Genomic DNA, 7189 nt, shown 5'->3' on the forward strand with positions numbered 1-7189 from the left:
TGAGCAATACTCGTCCCTCGAGCCTGTGGGATACTGCTAACCCTTTGAGGGTTAAAAAGCAGCACAGTGTCTCTTTACGACCAGTTTCCCCTCCAACTCTTCACCACAACCTTCCCACATGCTGACCATTGCTCTGAAGTTGTTACAGTGGGTGGAGTGTTGGGTGGAGACAGTGTGTTTGTTTTGAGTGCTTGAATGTGTGGGGGTCTGCGTAAGCATAATTGTGAGGGTAAGAGAGGGAGGAATGGGGGGGGTTTGCCATTACCGTGCCTTTACACTTGCTTCCAGAGTAAAGGTTTGTTTATGGTACAAAATCTACAATCTGAGGAGGCGAGCAGCAGGGAGGTCGGCTCCACAGCCTGAAACCAACAGGGCATATCAGCACAATGTAAGCAGACGGTCTTTGGCGCGTCACAGGCACCAAAACCACCAGATCTGATCCGGCAGCTCAGGACAAAACAGAGATTTCACACGGAATCAAATCCAGAGAAAAGGCGATGCCTTGTGCAGGGTCACCCTGAGCGATATGTGGATCAGGTCAGACTCAACACAGGACAGTTATTTGGAAAGAAAATATCAGAAGACTACATTTTCATAAAGTGTCTTAAATTGGAGCCATCGACTCCAAAAGGCGCTCTCTGGTGTGAAAGTACCTTTTAGAGTACAGTTTTATACGAATAAAGCCGAGACGGGCCATTTGAAGGTTTGCTGGCTGGTTTCTTTTAGATGGATGGAAAAAGCAGCTGCTTACGCACACAAATAGACAGAAAACAGAGCCCGTCAGGTTTTCTCCCCACCTGCATGCAGTGGAAAATCTCAAACAAAAGCGGCGCTGAACCTCACATTTAGTCTCATCCACACGCTGGTACTTTGTTCAGAGGTGAGTTTTGCCCCCACCGAGGGAGAGATGTGGCAGCTCTGAGGTGAGCGACGCACGCGAGAATTTTCAGGTACAAATAAAAGAGAAAAGCAGCAGCGGGCCGAGACATTTAATCTGCAATTCACCTGAACGCGTCAAACTTTTACTTCTGCGGAGCCGCAGAGATTCACAAAACGTCACTCGCTTATAGGAACTTGCTGAAAATGATCGCGTCCTTTCTCTGTTCGTGGTAAAGGTGTCACCAAGCGGACAAAAAGAAAAAAGAAAAGGAGGACCTTACCATCCACGAACTGCAGAGTAAAACCCTCCGTCACAGCCGAAGTCTTCCCAGTCTTCAAAAATGAGTTTAAAAAAAGACCGAAAATGAAAACTGAATCGGCGTTGAATCCTTTACTGCGTCCGAGAGGTGAAGTACATCCTCCGTCCATGTGAAGCCGAGCCTCCTCCACTACAAAGTAAACGTTGACCGTTTTCAAGCCCCAAACTTTGGCTCCTCCCACAGCACACGCTGCCTTCCTGCAGACACTCAAAACCTGCAGCACGCACACATCAGCATGTCAGAGTTCACGTGGGCAGCTTTGGCTTTCTGAGGAAGGAGCCCCCAATGTGGCCGAAGTAAAGAAATGACGAAACTGAATACGCTCATATTTGCTGTGTGGTGTGCTGATGTCCTACTGTGGACGAGTGCGTTGTTTAGAAAGAATTCTGTTTGGGACGTTTGTCAGACTTGTGGCCACTTCTTGTGAAAATTGAATGTCTAAATCATCTCAAATCTCCATAAATTGTTCTTCAATTTCCCAACGTCATTGTAGATCGAACACGGTTGTATTTTATGCCGATTTGTTGCAATACCCAGCCTAAAACTATAGTGATGCATGATATATAGCAAATATTTTTATTTTTTATTTTTTGTGCCTGCACCATGCTGTCTGTCACAGATCGTTTGAAACACGTTGAGCCAGAGAAAAGAGATTAATTACATGCAGCAGACACGAAGGGATCTACTTTAAGGTACGACATGATCTTTTCCTAACAACCTCATTTTTACTGCCTGAACCTAATCAGGTAGTTCAGGTGCCTAAACCTGACCAAACAGCAAGTGCATATAAATGCATGCTAACAGCAAAAGAATAGTTTAACATTTTTTGTGGAAAAAGTAAAGAAAGCAAGGGCAGGGGACATAGGGTCGACTAGGGTCACTGATGATCATTTCTGTAACTCTCCACCACACCCACGCTGCTGTTGTCTGCCACTTAAAAACAGCCCTAACAGGAAGCCGTCTCAGGACACTAATCAGTGGACAATCTGTCTGCATCTGTCCATCTTGTGCAGAGTTGATTGTCAAAAAAGTTTACGAACTGATGTGATGTCCCCACAAAGGATGCATCCCGCAAACGAGCTGTCATAATCTAGAAAGCAGGAATTAGGAAGTGTTTTTTAGGTGACTTAACCCAGGAAAACATACTGAAGAATGCATCAAATATGTTTTGCAAAGTGATGCAGAAGAAAATATAGAGACTCAGATCTGGCCGCGCCCTGCCTCATATTCTGACTGCAGCAGAATTCTTTGCAGAGTCAAAGTTTTCTTGCTCTGTTGGCTTGGGGGTATCAGAGCTCCCTTTTTATTCTGAGGGCGATACTGCAGTCATCAAACAATGAATGACAGCTGAGAGTGTCCACCACAAAGAGAATTACGGGGGATTATGTACAAAGCGAAGACCTGAGCACAGCCAGACTCAGCCATTCATGTAATCTCTTTTTTGGCTTTGAGAAAGAGAGAAGGAAAGAGAACTGTGAACTCCAAGTTATCTAGTTTCCCCTGTAAAATTTCAACTGCAGAAAGTGGTCTTTCTGTTCTGCTCAATACATCCAATCAAATCTTTATCATGTTGTCCTAACAAGAGAACACAAATAGAGCTTATACATAACACAAAACACTATTCACACCCTCAGGGGAGAAGATAACATTAATAATTAGTCTCTGGCTCACTGCATTCAGTGACATGCACCAGTTTGGGAATTTGTCAGATATTTTGGCTGCTAACACAAAGAAATGTGATAACAATAACTGAGTCTGGCACAGAACGCTTGAGGCTGCATCCTGATGGCTTGGTCTGACAGAGGCCTGACATTTATTCTGGATGTTGTCACTCTCTGACTGGTTTTGTGGGACTCTCTCTCTAAGATACAGCAAAAGCTAATGTGTCCCCTCACACACTTTCCACCCAACACTGGAAAAATCTGTGACAGGTGGAGGTTAAACTTATGCCAAGGCCTAATTTTACTCTAGCTTCTGTTCTCGTTTTACTTTTGCTTGGACAACGCATATTTCTCTGTGGTTCTTCGATAGGGTGGCACCAAATCAAAGTTTATCTTCTTTATCTGCTGAGACCTTAGTAATCCTTCTAATTCAAACAAGGATTACCTCTGAGAAGATTAAAACCATCCAATTTATGCCAAAGACAGGCTAGACACATCAGGGGGTGGATAGACTGCGCGGCAGTAAGAACTCCTCCAAGAATGTTGCAGAAACTTGTTATTCGTTCCTATTATCTCTGCAGCTATTCGTTGAAAGCAACTGCTCAGAAGAAAATTGTAGCTGAAAAAATAAGCAGTGGACAGAGGACTAAGGTCTTTGAGGAGGAGCCCTCACATTACCACTCACAAACAGAGGATTCTACAACAACATGCAGAGCAGCTCTGCACTCTGGATTGAGCACTTTGACAAGAGCAAAAGCATCTAACTAATGAGCATACTGGAGTTTATTTGGGGGCATTTTGCACTTTGAAGACTTCTGACTTTGACTAAAATTCAGTTAATCTGAACATATCACCCACAATATGTCTCAAATAACATCCCCTTATTGTTGCGTGAGAACCTGAATGCAGGGGGTGTGCAACAGCCATGCATATTAAGGTCATGGCCACCCGTGGAGCTTTTATTGGGGTTAAGTATATGACAGACAACATCAGATTTGGAAATCTGCCTTGATGTTTAGTGGGATTTACCAGCCCAGCAAAAGCCTTAGGCAACAGAAGAGCTCATGTCAATGCGACGAAATATTGCTTTGATCATGCATAAGCAGTAAAAAGAAATAGTTTTATTTTTAACCTTAAACCAGTCTTGCAGTTAAGGATCCAGCCAGTCCACCACTTTTGTATTGATTTTATGGCCATCTAATTTGTTGTTTCATATCAGCAGCATGCAAACAGGTGAGTTTTAGCATGCTAACAGGCTACGATGGTGAACATGCTAACTATCAGCATGTTGTCATGAAGGCTGTTATGAATGACGTTACTCTTGCAAGCATTGGTTCAGAAACCTATGTAGTGGACAGTAAAATATTTTTACTCATTGGTTGCGCTTAGCCAAATGATTGACAAAGTTATTCCTAGAGAGAACTAGATGTGCTTTCAAATTTCTCACTTTTAGCCTAAGCAGTTTAGTTCTTACTACCTAATTCATATATCACACAAACAGCTATAAAGATGTCAAGATGCATTTGTGAAATCTTTAAATCATGCTGAAATCCAAGCAAACACCAACAGGGATTTCAATGTTGAGTTTTCCTCCTGTGTCATAAATACACAGCTACTTTGTTCTGTTGTAGACTTCAAAGAGAGATGATATTAGTTAATATGGTGATATCCTGGTAAATTCTGGGCTAAATGCGAACATTTTGTTATCTTCAAAAAGGCTTATACATGTACTAAACACTTCCTTTTGAACCAAATCTAATTCAGTTTTAGCATGGGTATCGTTGAGGATTTAGATGTCTTTTAGACGTCTTCTCAATCAAAAAATATTCAGTTGGTTGCCATACTGCCTGAAGGGACCGTGTTTCTAAATTTCATTCCTATTCATATGATTTTAGCAGAGGTGTTTTAGTCTGCACCAGAGTCTGTCTGAATGATAACACTGTGCAACAGAAACAATCGCTGTTGTTTGAACAGCTAGCCTTCAAGTACACTTCTATCAAGCCATGTGTACTTGGCCAATTGAGGAAAATGAGGGGGTATAGTACAGTTTTAGAAAAAAATGTTTCAATCAATTTTGGTGAAATGGCCAATTGCAAAGCAAATAATTTGACAAAATAGCATTGCAGAGAAAGAGTGAAAATAACATTTGCTACAGATGGCAGCTCATGTTCTTTGATATCATTCAAAGAAAGGTGTTTTTTAATATATTTCATGCTGCCTCACAACCATCTCTCTGTCCCCCCATGCACACACACTCCAGAAAAAGGCCTGTGTTTATGGTGAGAGGGGAGATAATTAAACGCAAGATGCAAATCATACTGTCAGTTTTAACTGGCTTCTTCTTTCACACATGTTCAGTCTTCTCAGAGTGAGATCCTAAAGGTTTTTGGTTCCTAACACCTTTAGCTAATCAAATTTTTCACACAGCTTCACACAGTAACGGTCCAAGCTGATGACTGGATGATTAACGTTCAAAGCTGTTCAGTGGGTTAGATTTGATGTCGCAAGCAAATTCAAATTTTTTTTTAGTTTTCTGCAGGATGTCTGATAAGTTTCACAAAAAAACCAACAAAAAAGACATACTTGAATGAATGTGAATTATTGTGGGGAGAAAAGGATCCAAAAAATATGAGTAGCTAGTGGGTTAGCCTTAGGGCATTTTCACTACAAATGTCAGTGGAAAGTAAAGCAATTGAAAAATCATGTTCAAAAAGAAAAATAAAGAGAAAAGAATCTGATTTGTGGCAAAATAGAGCATACTGGAGCCAGCTGAACTGTTTTAAAGACTCTACGTATCCCTTAATGAATAAGAGTCAATATCAGCTTTCCGGCAGTTTCTGGGGGAAGGGCTGACATGTGGCGATAATATGAATTCTATAGGATGTTATGAGATTAATGCACCTAAATGTGGTTTGGTTTTTTCCCCTGAGAGCTTGAGGGAAGTGATGTCAGTTACGGTCAATGCAGTTTAAATGAAGACACCATTGTGTGTGTGTGTTTGCTCAGTGCATGGATTGTCTTTGTCTGGCTCTTTCTTCATGGTTTTGAAGCTGGGAGGCAGTGGGTGCTTCACTAGGAGGGCATAGGTGAAGGTCCTGCACAGCTGCACAGCGGGAAAGGGTTGGACTGTGGAGGAAAGCCTCCAGGCATCAAGAGAGAATTAATGAGTTTTTTGGCTTTTTCAAATGAATTTCTCAGAGTAAATAAGTCTCTCAATCATGTCATTGAAATGGTACATCATTAGAGAGGAATACTGTAAGAAATGATGAGATTGCCTCCGTATTTCTGAAGTTGAATAGCAGGTTTAGTCCCTTAAGATTTTTGTGATCACTCTCTGAAATGAAAGGCCTGAAAATCAAAAGTTGGAGCCTGCTGTGTGCTTGGTGAAGGTGTGTGGAATATTAAGAGAGACAGCCAGACAGAAAACAAAGGTCTCAAACAGCTGCTTGGATAGAAAAGACATAAGCTGTCCTCTCGAATATTTAGAAGATTTAGCTAACATGACTGAGCTGCAACAATATTTTATTGCTCTCTCAACCTTCTGTTCAGTGTTTAGGCTCTGCGCTCTCCATTCCTGGACTTAAAATAATGGGATGTAGTAGAAACATAGATCCACATTTCCTGTATATCAGTGCAATGAGATGCATACAGGTTGAACTAAGGACATTTAGATGTTGGAGGTTTTTTTTCCTTGGCAGTCCTTTGTGAAAGTCTAAGTGAAAGAGTGCTTTTGTGTTGAGGACACAAGTGTTTTGATTTGGGGATGGAAGTACCAGAGCAGCTGTCATGGGGTAGTATTTTCCATAAGTAGGCCCCACATCACTGCTTGGTTTATTCTTGGAAAAACTGTGGTGTCTGTGTTTAGGTCACAGAAGGAGAGAAACTACAGCTCAAAAGGAAAAACCCTGCGTGATTGAAGCAGTGCCAGACCTGAAGCAAGAAATCCTTTTGGCAGAAGAATTAATTTATCTTTTTAATTTGCTCATACCTTTAGTTGTTGTTTTTTTTCTCATTAGTTTTTACTGCAGCCAGTTGGTTTAACGTCACTGAAGCCAGCAAGGGCAGAATTACCCAGTTCAGTTAGCATGAAAATCGTACTGACATAGATCTGCAACATCAGCTACTCTTTCAGATAAAGCTCCAAATTCAGAATTTGTGTGAAAATAACCAAACCAAGCAAAATATCTAATAACTAAGGAGCTGCTTCAGGGAGAAAACTTGTATTTAGACTCAGTGTTGGACTTATTTCTAAAGGTCTTTGGGGCAGTGGGGAGACACGGAGTCTTTAATGGGATTCAAACAGTAAGAAATCAATAAACTATCTCAGAG

General features: G+C 41.4%; 1 protein-coding gene across 2 annotated transcripts in view; it reads right to left on the minus strand.

Annotated features, from left to right (window-relative positions):
* Positions 1–1365, minus strand: part of sema4bb (sema domain, immunoglobulin domain (Ig), transmembrane domain (TM) and short cytoplasmic domain, (semaphorin) 4Bb) — a 46247-nt gene extending 44882 nt beyond the window's left edge. The window contains exon 1 of one of the 2 annotated variants that reach the window (XM_072380269.1): positions 1161–1365. The gene's annotated coding sequence lies outside the window, so the exon portion shown is untranslated. Of the gene's footprint in view, positions 1–751; positions 881–1160 lie in introns of those variants that run through there. The other variant, XM_072380270.1, reaches the window with a different exon arrangement.
* Positions 1366–7189: the final 5824 nt, after the last annotated feature.

Source organism: Leuresthes tenuis, unplaced genomic scaffold (genome assembly GCF_036924035.1).
Source record: "Leuresthes tenuis unplaced genomic scaffold, fLeuTen1.0.hap1 SCAF_2, whole genome shotgun sequence".
Taxonomy (NCBI): Eukaryota; Metazoa; Chordata; class Actinopteri; order Atheriniformes; family Atherinopsidae; genus Leuresthes; species Leuresthes tenuis.